The following is a 14,064-nucleotide window of genomic DNA, read 5'->3' as shown; positions in this document are numbered from 1 at the left end:
GTCACAAATTTATTTTAAGTCATATGTCTTAACTCGTATCCCATAGTAAGGTGAATTTTCTTAAGTGCTATCACGACATGAACAACTGTAACTGAAACTAATATTAACTCATAAACGTAAGGAAGCATTTAAATAATTGGTGTTCACTTAATTTTGGTTATTTATGTATGGGTGAACAGCCACAGTACATTCCTTAAAAGAAGTCAATTTCCTGCATCGACATTTATTTTTAAACAAACACCTTGCCGCGCTGGGTAGCCGCGCGGTCTCAGAGGGTCTGCCCACGATTCTCGCGGCTCCCCACGTCGGGGCTTCGAGTCCTCCCTCGGGCATGGTTGTGTGTTTTGTCCGTAGCGTAAGTTAGTTTAAGAGAGATTAAGCGGTATGTAAGCCTAGGGACCGATGACCTCAGCTGTTTGGTCCCATAGGAATTTACCACAAAATAAACAAACACGTTGCTCCATCATAGAGGAATTAGCTAATTTCACCGCTTATATTATCAGACTACCACACAGCTTGTATTGTTACTCTTATAGCATGTTATAATACACACGAGTGTGATGCGATGTGCTACCTACGAAATAAAGGGTTTCTTTCAAAATAAAATCAAAGAAAAACCCTAGGAGGAAACGACTTGTTTTAGGGTAGTCCTTTCTCTTCAGCGTTGTGGAAGAAGAAACTTCAGTGATAACAATATACCAGATGAAGCCAAGTAGTAAGAATCAATTCAAGAAATAATTAATGCGAATATTCATGTAGCTCTATTAGTTGGAAGAAAGAGCGAGTCACATCTGTTTACAAGTGTAACAAAAGTGATCCACAAAACTAACGTCCAATATTTTTGACATCGATTTATTGTAGAATCGTACAGAATATTTTGGCCTCAAACTTTCTGAAAGGTTACTAGGTGTCTAGAACTGAACCAACCAGGATGTATTTCGAAGACATCGATTACACGAAACCCAATTCGCACTTTTCTCTCATGACGTACTGAAAGCTTTACGCTTAACACAAGTACGATCGTATGGAGTATCAAGTGAAATTTTTGTTAGGGAGGATGCAACCTGTTGCATTGAATGCAGAGTCATGGAGAGAAGTAGAAATAATTTCGGAATTGCTTCAGTTATATGTATTGATACCCATGATTTTCATGCTGTACGAGGGGCGTTTGAAAAGTCCGTGCAAAGTCTGAGAGATGGCATCACCGGCGCTTATCGAGGTCATTTTTAGTTAGTAGCAGCTTTGAAAAGAACGTACACAAGGTTTCAACAATATTGGTCTATTTATTTGTGTTAGGCAGTCGTGTGAATCAAAGAAGTCGAGTGATTGAAAAAAATGGGCGAAAAAGAATTTCGTGTGGTGATTAAACATTACTTTATGAAAAGCAAAACGCCTCATGAGACTAAAGAGAAGGTTGATAAACATTACGGGGACTCTGCACCTTCGATTAGAACAGTTTATAAGTGGTTTAAAAATTTTAGGAGTGGCCATATGGGGACAAGTGATGTTGAATGTTCTGGACGCCCTGTGGAGGTTACGACTCCAGAAATCATTGATAAAATCCATGATATGGTCATGGATGACAGAAGAGTTAATTTGCGTGAGATTGCTAGTGCTGTGGGCATCTCGGATGAACGGGTAAATAATATTTTGCATAAACATTTGGACATCAGAAAGCTATCCGCATGATGGGTTCCGCGATTGCTCACACTTGACCAAAAACGGAATCGTATGAAATGTTGCAAGGATTGTTTGCAGCTGTTCAGGAAGAATTCGCAGGACTTTAAGCTCGTTTTGTCACTTTGGATGAAACATGGATACATTACTATACTCCTGAGGCCAAACAACAATCTAAACAATGGGTTACCAAGGGAGAATCTGCACCAAAAAAGGCGAAGGCCATTCCTTCGGCCGGAAAGGTTAGGGGGACTGTCTTCTGGAATTCGTAAAGGAGAATCCTCATCGACTATCTGGAAAAGGGTAAAACTATTACAGGTGCATATTATTGATCGTTATTGGACCGTTTGAAAACCGAGCTGAAAGAAAAACGCAGGCGATTGGACCGCACAAAAGTCCTTTTTCGTAACGACAATTCACTAGCACACATCTCAGCAGTTGTGGTCGCAAAATGAACGGAAACAGGATTCCAACTCGTTTCACATCCCCGATATTGTCGAGACTTGTCTCCCTCTGACTACTATTTGTTCCCCAACTTGAAGAAATGGCTGGCAGGACAAAGATTTTATTCAAACGGAGAGGTGATTGCAGCAACTAATAGCTATTTTGTAGACTTGGACAAGTCCTATTATTCGGAAGGGATCAACAAATTAGAACAGCGTTGGAAGGTATAAGTCTAAAAGGAGACTATGTCGAAAAATTAAAAAAAGGTTTACCCCAAACACGTAAGTAGTTTTTATTTTTGCACGGACTTTTCAAACGCTCCTCGTGTATTAATGACATTGCGGATCATATTAACTGATATTAAACGGATCATATTAATAGTAACCTCATGATTTTCGCAGATAATGTAGTTCTTTGTAATCAATTAATCTAAGGAAAAATACACCACAAATATTCAATCAGTTCTTGATACCATATCAAAGTGGTGCAAAGATTTTCAGTTTGCTTTAAATGTTAAGAAATAAGTAGGTAAAGCAGGTGGCAGATATCGATTTATTGGTAGAACACTAGGGAAACGAAATCAATCTGCAAAAATTATTGGTTACATATCACTCGTGCCATCCACCCTAGGCTGTTGTTCAAGTGTGTGAGACCCATTTAAAATCTAATAGTGGCTATTGAACATGTACAGAGAAGGGCAGCACAGTTTTGTTTGACCCGCGGGTGAATGAGCAGAGATGAGAAACGAAACTGAGCGCACTGGAAGATGGACGTAAACAATCCCGAGAAAGTCGACTTACAAAGTTAGAAGCAAAGTTTCAAGAACCGCCTTTAAGCAATTACTCTAGGTTATGCTACTGCCCAATACCGATGGCTCCCGCAGGAACTGTGAGGACAAGATTAGATAAATTGCAAGCGAGAAAGAAGGCATCTATGAAGTTATTCTTCGCGCGATCCTTGCGTGAATGCAACGGGATAAAGCCCAAGTAACCTGTACAATTGGACATAACCTCTGACGTGCACTTCACAGTGGTTTGTGAAGTGTAAATATAGCTGCAGAAAAAGGTAATATTGGAAGAAGTCAAGAGAGCCCATACCGGGGCAATCGGGGGCCGCGCTCCATCCCCCTCTCCGCCTCTCATGGAAAGAAAAAATATAGCGCAACCAGATGACTCAAAAGTCTGTATTACACAGGTTTCTAAGAGTGTTGTAACTGGAACATTTTTATTGCTACTTACAAGTCCTAGTCGCCATCCGTCTTCCAAAACATTAAAATTAATTCGTATCCCCCATAGTTCGCATCCCCCCCTCCCCTCCTACAAATTATCATATGGGATCTCTTGGAAGGAATGTTGAAGTGTTTCCCTTTAATAGAGAAGAAGTAAATCAACCACCTCAAACCCAATCTGCCTAATAGTTCTGTCTACACTCCGGATCTAAATGCTACAAAATCATAGCTATAATGGTTTCAAATAGCTGTTTCATAATCGTAAGGAATTGCTGATTTCGTATCGATCATAGTATAGGTAAAATAGGTAATTGCTAGCTTAATCCGCATATTACCGTCCGTTATGTACTCTAGTAATTTTATGAAGCTTTTCAGATGCATAGAGCGTGTAGGTACACACTGTGCGTAGGTACTGCATTTGGTCTAATGTGTAGTAAAGGACACGAAGTTGCTAAATATGGTAAAATTTTAAGACAGTTTCAATTAGATCTTGAAGAAGTGCTGATTTACTGTTGTCTTGCTATGGAAGCTTCTTTCTTTGCACTTAATGGTTTAATCGTAAAGATTTTTACACTGGTCATACAAGTTGAGGAGGGGGGGGGGGGGGGAGAGGTGATATCAAGCAAATGGGAAAAATTGGGTTAGATTTTTTCTTATAAGGCACACAACTTCGGTATCAGAAAGAAAGCCGACAATAACGTGCAATACCAAGGCTCTTGGGTTCAGTGGCGAAAACATGGAAAAATCTCCTGACCTTCTGGAAGATGTATTACTCTTGTAGTTTAACAGTAGAGTACGTTTTCTCGGGTTTAATGCCTCCTTCTAATTTTGTTAAGTGATACTTCCACAATTTTTTTTCAGGAGGTCCGATTGTGGCAACTCTCTTTCAGCGTGGCAATTTGCAACGATTTTGAAAAAAAAAAACAAAAAAAAACATAATAACTTTTTAACAGTAAAATGCAAATTGCGCAAACATTACAAAATAAATATTCCATGCATATGAAAATCTTAATTTTCTTCTATTTCCTATTTTTTAATTAAAACATAATGTGGGCCGGTTATGGTAACTTTTCGCTAGTATAACTTTTTAAATAGCCTCGTAATGGATTGAATGCGTTATAGTTACGTTCTGTAGATACATATTAGAAACAATTTTAATGTAAAAGTGTATCAAAAACAGCTCATGCGTAGAACATTAATCGTATGTTCTTCATCTTTATTTATTATTCTTGTTGCTCTATAGTTAATTTCTATGTTATAGCGTGAGAACCAAAGTAAGTATAGGTGTACCCACTGCGTTGACCACGGAGTCACCTGTCGGTAGGTGCTGAAACGAAGTGAACCTTTTGCCCCGGAGTTAGGTCCACCATCGTCCGCCTGATGTCGCCACGCGTATGGACGGGCGTGACTTTCTTACGTAACCAGCAGGGAAACGCGTGCTTTCAGACGGTGAGCAAGTGGATAACGAGCTGGCGGCTACCGGCTTGGCTGCCTCTGCGGCGCCGGAGAGGACAGTGCGCAACGAGTGAGTAATTAGCGACTGCTGCATTTCAGGCACGGCTCTGCATTCGCATTTGAGGTGCTCACTAACTCAAAATTCCCCAGTTGTAACGATAAGGCCGTTTACATCATGTTGCTTCTTCAGATGGCATACTAGGGAATATGGTTTACGGTTATGCTCAATTAACTTCTTCATCAGCTTTCTACGTCAGTATGGGGAGAGTGGGTGAAAACGGAGTAGTAATTCGGAAGACGGAGGAAACTGATGATACAGCGTCGAATAAAAGGTCGATATCAGAATTTTCGAAATTTTGATTTTGGCTTCACGTCGGTTTGATGTTCACTCGAAGTCCACGCTGTTTCTTTCAAAGAGACTGCGTCTTATTCTGTCAGCCACTGTCTCTGCATGCAGGGAGCCCATAGACGGAGTGTACCAGAACACCACACACAAACCTTCAGACGTAGTTGTATGGACCAAAACAAGAAAAAAAAACCAAGTAAATGTGGGCTCTAAAGTGCATACCTTAAGAGCTATGAGCGTTCGTTCATCTTCGCTGCTGTGAAGCACATCTGCTGAACGAGTGATCTTGGCTATTGAGGTCTGCATTTTAGAGAATGTTTACTGCATATTTTTTTCTTTTGTTGCTTCCTACCACCCCCTTCCAAAATGAAGAAAAGTTCTTGCGTAGATACGCATTTGGAGCACATGTTTACTAGACATGTTTTCTTGGTTTGTTTCGTACTACTACCTAAAAACGTTTGTCAGTGTTATTCTGGTTCTACCTTTATAAGAATTTCAAAATAAATCCGTCTCTTAACTGTAGTCTTCCTTTCTTTTCTGGTCATCAGTCTGGTTTGATGCGGCCCACCACAAACCTCTCGCCGGTGCTAACCTCTTCATCTCAGAGTAGCACTTGCAACCTATATCGTAACACATCTTCTATCATCCTGTCCCTTCTCCTTATCAGTGTTTTCCACATATTCCTTTCCTCTCCGATTCTGGGCAGAAACTCATTTCTTACCGTATCAGTCCACTTAATTTTCAACATTCGTCTGTAGGACCACATCCCAAATGCTTCGATTCTCTGCTGTTAGAGTTTTCCCAAAGTCCACGTTTCACTAACATACAATGCTGTACTCAAGGCGTACATTCTCGGAAATATCTTACTCAAATTAAGGCCGATATTTTATATTAGTAGACTTCCCTTGGACAGGAATGCATGTTTTCCCATAGCTAGTCTGCTTTTGATGTCCTTCTTGCTCCGTCCATCATTGGTTATTTTACTGCCTTGGTAGTGGATTCCTTAACCTCATCTACTTCGGAACCATCAATCTTGATGTTAAGTTTCTCGCTATTTTCATTTCTACTACTTCTCATTACCTTCGTCTTTCTTCGATTTACACTCAGTCCATACACTGTACTGAGTACACTGTTCATTCCAGTCAGCAGATCATGTAACCCTTCTTCACTTTCACTCCGGGTAGCAATGTCATCAGCGAATCGTATCATGGATATCCTTTAACCTTGAATTTTAATTCCACTCCTGAACTTTTCTTTTATTTCCATCATTGCTTCCTCGATGTACAGATTGAACAGTAAAGGCGAAAGGCTACAGCCTTGTCTTACACCCTTCTTAATACGAGCACTTCGTTCTTTATCGTCCTCTTTTATTATTCCCTCTTGGTTTTTGTACATATTGTATATGACCCGTCTCTCCCTATAGCTTACCCCTACTTTTTTCAGAATCTCTAACAGCTTGCACCATTTTATATTGTCGAACGCTTTTTCCAGGTCGACAAATCTTATGAAAGTGTCTTGATTTTTCTTTAGCTTTGCATCCATTATTAGCCGCAACGTCAGAATTACCTCTCTCGTCCCTATACTTTTCCTAAAGCCAAACTGATCGTCACCTAGCGCATTTTCAATTTTCTTTTCCATTCTTCTGTATATTATTCTTGTAAGCAGCTTCGATGCATGAGCTGTTAAGCTGATTGTGCGATAATTCTCGCACTTGTCAGCTCTTGCCGTCTTCGGAATTGTGTAGATGATGCTTTTCCGAAAGTCAGATGGTATGTCGCCAGAGTCATATATTCTACACACCAACGTGAATAGTCGTTTTGTTGCCACTTCCCCCAATGATTTTAGAACTTCTGATGGAATGTTATCTATCCCTTCTGCCTTATTTGACCGTAAGTCCTCCAAAGATCTTTTAAATTGTGATTCTAATACTGGATCCCCTATCTCTTCTAAATCTACTCCTGTTTCTTCTTCTATCACATCAGACATATCTTCCACCTCATAGAGACTTTCAATGTACGCTTTCCACCTATCCGCTTTCTCCTCTGCATTTAACAGGGGTATTTCCGTTGCACTCTTATGTTACCACCCTTGCTTTTATTGTCACCGAAGGTTGTTTCGACTTTCCTGTATGCTGAGACAGTCCTTCTGACATCTCTTTTTCGATGTCTTCACATTTTTTCCTGCAGCCATTTCGTCTTAGCTTCCCTACACTTCCTATTTATTTCATTCCTCAGCGACTTGTATTTCTGTATTCCTGAGTTTCCCAGAAACTTTTTGTACTTCTTCCTTTCATCAATCAACTGAAGCATTTCTTCTGTTACCGAAGGTTTCTTCGCAACTGTACTGCCTGCTAGGCTATTGATTATTGCTGTAACTATAGCCTTAAAGAACTTCAAGCGTATCTCGTCATTCCTCAGTACTTCCGTATCGCGTATTGATTCTTCAGGACTAATATCTTAAATTTCAGCCTACACTTCATCACTACTATAGTGTGGTCTGAGTCTGTATCTTCTTCTGGTTACGCCTTATTATCAACTCAAAAATTCATAAAGCTGCATTCTTGTCTTATTTCTTCGTTTTTCAAGCAGGATTTAAATTAAATATAGTTAATGACTACAAGTCAGAGCAAAAAGTGCCTTCTGTTCATGTTAATAGTTGTAGAAGACGTCTGTTGAAAAAATGGAATAAAACAGTTTATTGTCTTGTGTGAATCTTCGTCTAAATTCTGTTAGAAATGTAAGACAAACTTTTTTTTCACTCTATTAGGATAAATAACTCTCTGGTTTAATATAACGTACACTTTCGACTGTCAAATAGGAACGTGAGTGAAAAGTTCTCCAAAATGCTGTTCGGAAAACATTTTATAGGTATTATTACACCTAAAAACTTCAAAGACAGGTCATCGTTATTGAATGGTATGATCTGGCAGCACACAGTCATCAGAATGTTTTAACTTTGCCTCCTGAAGTTTCAAGAAAATGTATTTCAGCCCCAGGGGCTGCAGTGTCAATCATATGAAGAGGCCTTTTAGACCTCTCAATGTTAGCTAGCTTAGTTGCTTTCTAACCAGCCAAAGAATTAGGAGACACTGAAATTACTCTTCAGTTCTATGAAAAAGTCATCCCTTTGGTATCTGCAAGACTCTTCTCTCAAACGGCCTTTCGTGTTATTTTTTCTGCGTCTGACTATGTATCGGGGAAATTAATGAAGATATTGGTAAATACATATCGTTTGCATACTAATTTTAATGAACTGTACTCTCACCTCTTACTTCTTACTTTTTCTATCTTTTGTAACACACATATTAGCTCTTCGATGCTCATACATCTCTTGCACGACCTCATCAATTTTCGTCACTTACAATTACACCTTCTTTACTTCACTTCTGTACATCTAGTCCTTCAGTCGTTCAAACCTTCGTTTTCAAATATTCGAAGTCCAGAAAATCTTCCGGCATCCCTATTTTTCATACCGCCCCTCTACATTTCATTCAGTTGTCTGTTCCTCCAATTTTTCGTAGATATAAATGTATCTGAGCATAACATACACACAATAGGAAATGTACACGTACAGTATTTTACGTATTAGTTTACATAATACATACATATACACATTCTAGGAATAAAAAAAATTTAAAAAATTAAAATATAAAAATTTATAGGAAACAATGATGCACCACGAAGGAATTGTCCGAATGGGACAGAAATCGGTAGATGTGATGTACATGTTACATGTGCAGACAAGCAAATGATTACGGTTTCAGAAAAATTGTATGATTTGTTCAAGAGAAGAGCTTCACAAATTTAACAATTCAGTGCGCTTTGGTCAACTCCTGGCTCTTATGCAAGCAGTTATTCGAACTGACATTGATTGATAGAGTATTTAGATGTCATTGTGAGGGGTATCGTGCCAAATCCCGTCGAACTGGTGCTTTAGCCCGTCGAAATCCCGAGCAGGTGGGGGATCCCTACCCACAATTCTCCAAATGTTCTCATTTGGGGAGAGATCAGGCCATCTTCCTGGCCAAGGTAAGGTTTGGCAAGCACAAAGAAAAAAGAATCTCTCGCTACGTGCAGCTGGGCATTATCTTGCTGAAATGGAAGCCCAGTATGGCTTGCCAAGAAGATAACAAAACGGGGCGCAGAATATCGTCGACGTACCGCTGTGTTGTAAGGGGATCGGAGAGACAACCAAAGGTGTCCTGCTATGAAAAAAATTATACTCCAGACCATCACTCCGGACTGTTTGGTGTCGTACGGAACGCAAAACCTCACGATGGTATGACACCTCTGCTCGGGGCGTCTTTGATGGTCATCAGGGCTCATTTCGAAAGGGTGGTGGGGCACACCACTGAAGACAACTTTACTGCAGTCAGTGAGGTTACAGGGCAAAGTCGTGTCTGCAGATGACCCGAACAGCTGTAGGATACCAACGTGACCGTCGCCACCATACGGCCCGACAATCTCGAGTGACGGTCTGAGGTGACATTAGCTTTCATACAAGGACCCCTTGGGTTTTTATCCGCGGCGCCTATCAGCACAACGGTACGTCGACGATATTCTACGCGTCGTTCTGTTGCCCTTCATGGTAAGCCATTCTGGACTTACAATTCAGCAAGGTAATGCCCACCCACACACGGTGTCTGAGTTTCTATTGCTTTTCTTAGTGTTTGTCAAACCCTGCCTTGGCCAGCAATGTTGCTAAGTTTCTCCCCCATTCGGAACGTTTCAAGGATAATAGGCAGGCCCGCAACAAGCTCGGGATTTTGAGACCTAACACGTCAATTGGACAGTATGTGGCACGATATCCCTCAGGAGGGTACCCAACACCTCTACCAGTCAGTGTCATTCCACATTACTGCTCCCATGTGGGCACGAGGTGGACCGACGCGTTACTGGCTGGTTCTGAGCACTATGCGACTTAACTTCTGAGGTCATCAGTCGCCTAGAACTTATAACTAATTAAACCTAACTAACCTAAGGACATCACACACATCCATGCCCGAGGCAGGATTCGAACCTACGACCGTAACGGTCGCTCGGCTCCAGACTGTAGCGCCTAGAACCGCACGGCCACGACGTGTTACTGATTAGTTCATTTTGTGAAGCTCTTTCTCTTGAGTAAATCATCCGATTTTTATGAAATTATACTCATTTGTTTGCCCGGACATGTAAATGGCGTCTAACGATTACTGTCCCGTTCCTGCGTCTTTTTTTCCCTTAGAATGTATTATATAGATGGCAAAAATGTACTAGAACAAAAGCTATGAGTAATTAAAGGAAATTTCTTCATAATGATACGATTGGAAGGGAAATGTTTATAATTCTCTAGTAACCCCCGAAACTGCTAGTTACATTGATGATCATTAACAAACATTTCTCTCTGGTGAGAAACCTTCTGAGCATATACGTTGTAATCGCAATGGAGTTTGCAGAGTGTCACATAGACAAGGGTATGGCATGCTTCAAACTGAAAATAAGAGTGACTGAGGAGTTACTTGAAGAAAAATTTAAGGAAGTGTGAAAATAAGTATGCAGTCACTGTTTAATAAACACAACAATAATTTATTATGTACCGATACCAAAAATTACGGAACCTTTTATTAAAATCCGCAGTCTAATAGACGATGTAAATGCATTAAAACTTTGTACTCGGTGGCTCTTTGATTATGCTACAACCAGAACAGCATGAAACACAGTTCAGTGCAGTAAATATCGTTTCAGTGATTAACATCATACTACAGCTACACGAGTCGATCAAGGGAAGAATACAAATAGAACGGACGACTGCGACTCCATAGAGTAGGAGAACATGTGACTTTGAGGAGGGGGGGGGGGCAGGGGAAGGAAATGAAGGACATTATCCTTTTCAATGAAGCCAACCAGACATTTTACCTTCAGCAAAATATGAAATCTGGTTGGACAAAAGGCCATTTAAACAGATGTCTTCTTGTGCTGACCACTGGGAAACCTCGCTGCGTCGTGACTGCAGAAGTGTCGCTAACGTGAATGATTAACGGATTGGGAATTAATTAATGTTTCAAGATGAAATGCTGACCATTTGATAAGATAGTTCTATAGATAAATAGTGTACTTTGTGCCAGATAACTGATCTATTTTCTAAATGTGTTTACCAAATGAGATGCCAATATTCGACTCCTCGTACTTTATGATAATCGTTCGTAGAACTTCGGGAATAATTGTGGTAAAATTGTCATTGGTATACTGTATCGACCAAGAAAAGTATGCCTATCATTTGGTTAGTCATATTTCGTACAGTCGTCATACTACCTGAAAGACTTCATCAGCAAAAGAATTCTGCTAGTATGAAATGTCGACTTCGTAACTGCACGTTTCAGTCGCATCAGATACTTATGTACGTGGGAAGTGGATACCTGGAGGATTGTAAAAGTAAAACTATTAGTGTTACATGCTGAGGTATTAACGAGGACACAGAATTAAACTTACAGGGTTGAAAATGAAGAGATATTAAAAGAAACGTCGAAAATACAATTTCAATGTCAGTGCCAGAAGTTGCAACATGTTATTGGTGAATGTGACAGAACTAGCATTGGTAGTTCAATATCAAATGGATAGTAAAGTAGAAGAAGCAAAGTCAAGAGTATGTAGCATAGGTTCCCCGCAAGAATTTCGATATTAGGCAACGAAAGAACGGAAATAACTGGAAGACACCATCTACTCTGTCAAAAGTCTAACGATTAAATGCAAGAAAAAAATGGATTACTCTACTTCAAAAATTCGCTCCTTGGCATTCGTGCACATTTTAGTCGCAACTTTCTAAATTTTAGTTAATACGTTTTTAACTTATAATAATGTAAACAAGTGTTGCACCTCTCCAGTCTCACACTTTATTTTCAACAGTAGAAGTACCCCACCAAAGTGTGGCAAGTAACGACGATGTTCATCAACGATTATTGTACTGTGGTACGAAGCTATTTTGACGCCAGAGAAATAAGGTAAGTGAATTTCGCAGTTTTCTTTCGAGAACAATTCGAAGAAAGAAAACATAATCGCATTTTGTAGTTTATCAAAAGAAAACACTGCTCAGAAGAAGCAGGGGAACATACGAATCAACGTCCGGTACCAAGAATCTGTTTTGGTACACGTGGTACCTCTGATCTTATTGCATGACTTGAGATGTTTGCTTGCATTGTATACAACAATTAAAATCATCTATTTGCCGTGTCATGCATTATGGTGTAAGGTGACCCCTGAGAAGGAAGTGAGTACAGATGTCCCAGAATTTTCTAGTGAGGCACACAGATGGTGGTTGCAATTTTTAGTCGTTGTATTCAACCAAGTACATGCAATGCGACATATTAACGCAATGCAAATTGCAAGGGTCGTTCTCATTTGATCAAAGGATGGCCTTTCCTTGTGTTGCTGCAGATGCCAATGTCCCTCCATCTGTCATCCATAGGTCGTTTACGTGCTACACGAACACAGGTCAGTACACAAGGCGAGTTGGACAAGGTCGGCGACAAATACAACCTCTCTCTGCGCTGGGGCGTTTCATGGATACCGCCAGAGCAGTGCTAGACGATCTCAGAAGGGCCACTGGAACCGCTGTGTACGATCAGACTGTAATGGACAGCTTCCGAGAAAGGGAAGTACGACCAAGACGTCCAGTTCGAGTACCTCGCTTGCCACGACATCTTGCAGCTCGCAGTCAGCTCTGCTGTGTCCACTGGCAAATTCTTCACTGGCGAAACGTATTATTCACAGACGAGTCCACATACCCTCTGGGCAAGATAATGGTTGTGTTCGTGTGTGGCGACCCGGTGAGCGGTACCTCCGACATCCGAAATGTTGTCCAGAAATCGGCAGATCTCCCAGGTTCTGTGATGATGTGGAAAGGCTTCAGTGTTGACAGCCATACAGATCTTGTCGTTCTCCATGGTAAGCTTACTGCGAGGCAGTTTATCGAAGAGATCCTGTTGGGCCATGTGGTGGGTTGCATTCGATATAGGCTGCAAACTCCTTCTTATGTAGGGGACCACCTGGAGGGTGTCAGCAGGGATGTCTTGCGAAGTATGGACATTAAAGCAATGGAAAGGCCGGCGATGAGCCCAAACCTAAATCCCATCGTGCAAATGTGGAACATGCTTGACACACGGTGGTAGTCCTGTTCCACCACAGATCCGCCAAAAACTCTCATGAGATTTCATTGCAGAATGGAAACGGATGCCACAGAGAGACCTCCGTCGACTTAGCTGGGGTCACAGCGGCACCGATACGGGTGGATTCCGCCGCCTGTCGGTATCTGCCGAAGACGGCCGACCTTTTCAAATCAGTAAGCGACTACGTGAGCGGACACACTGTAGCCGAAAGTGCAGATTTCGGACGACAGTTGGTGAAATTCTAATGAGTTTGTTTTCTGCGGTAGAGTCGACCGACGTCCCGACTCAAAAAATATTGCCTGCGAGAAACGGATAAGTTTAGTACAATGAAGGGTGAAACAGTGTGATACTGAGGATGAGAAGTATATCAATCGGGATATAGTTCGGAATATATGGATTGAAATAGCAGGTTTACTGGAACGGCATGTCCGTAATATCTTTATCGGAAATTTTAGGCGCAAATTACAACCTCGAAATGATCAATAGAGAAGGATGTCATGTCTTATGCTTACAGTTACTCTAGTGTTTCTTTTTGTTTGTGGTAGATGGGTATTGGATGTCTACAAATGATTACTACTACTGAAGCCTCCTGGCGTTTTTATGCCAGTAGGGTGATGTTTCTATTATACGAACTAATTTACAAATGTAGTGTAGGCTACTATGTGTTTCCACTTTTCAGTGCTTTGTGCTTTGGTTGCCCTAAACTTCACGCTTGTCTTTCACGCAGATACTGAAGGGACGGTCATTGAAGGTTAACTGACGTATGCTAACAGA

General features: G+C 40.8%; 1 long non-coding RNA gene across 4 annotated transcripts in view; it reads left to right on the top strand.

Annotated features, from left to right (window-relative positions):
- The first annotated feature begins 4,800 nt into the window (after positions 1–4,800).
- The window catches only part of LOC124799232, a 188,468-nt gene continuing 179,204 nt past the window's right edge, over positions 4,801–14,064 (top strand). For all 4 annotated transcript variants that reach the window (XR_007016990.1, XR_007016991.1, XR_007016989.1 and 1 more), the window contains exon 1: positions 4,801–4,874. This is a non-coding gene — a long non-coding RNA (uncharacterized LOC124799232). The remainder of the gene's footprint in view (positions 4,875–14,064) is intronic.

The sequence above is a fragment of the Schistocerca piceifrons genome, chromosome 5, assembly GCF_021461385.2.
Source record: "Schistocerca piceifrons isolate TAMUIC-IGC-003096 chromosome 5, iqSchPice1.1, whole genome shotgun sequence".
NCBI classification, from domain to species: domain Eukaryota; kingdom Metazoa; phylum Arthropoda; class Insecta; order Orthoptera; family Acrididae; genus Schistocerca; species Schistocerca piceifrons.
This window is presented reverse-complemented; position numbering and strand designations above follow the sequence as displayed.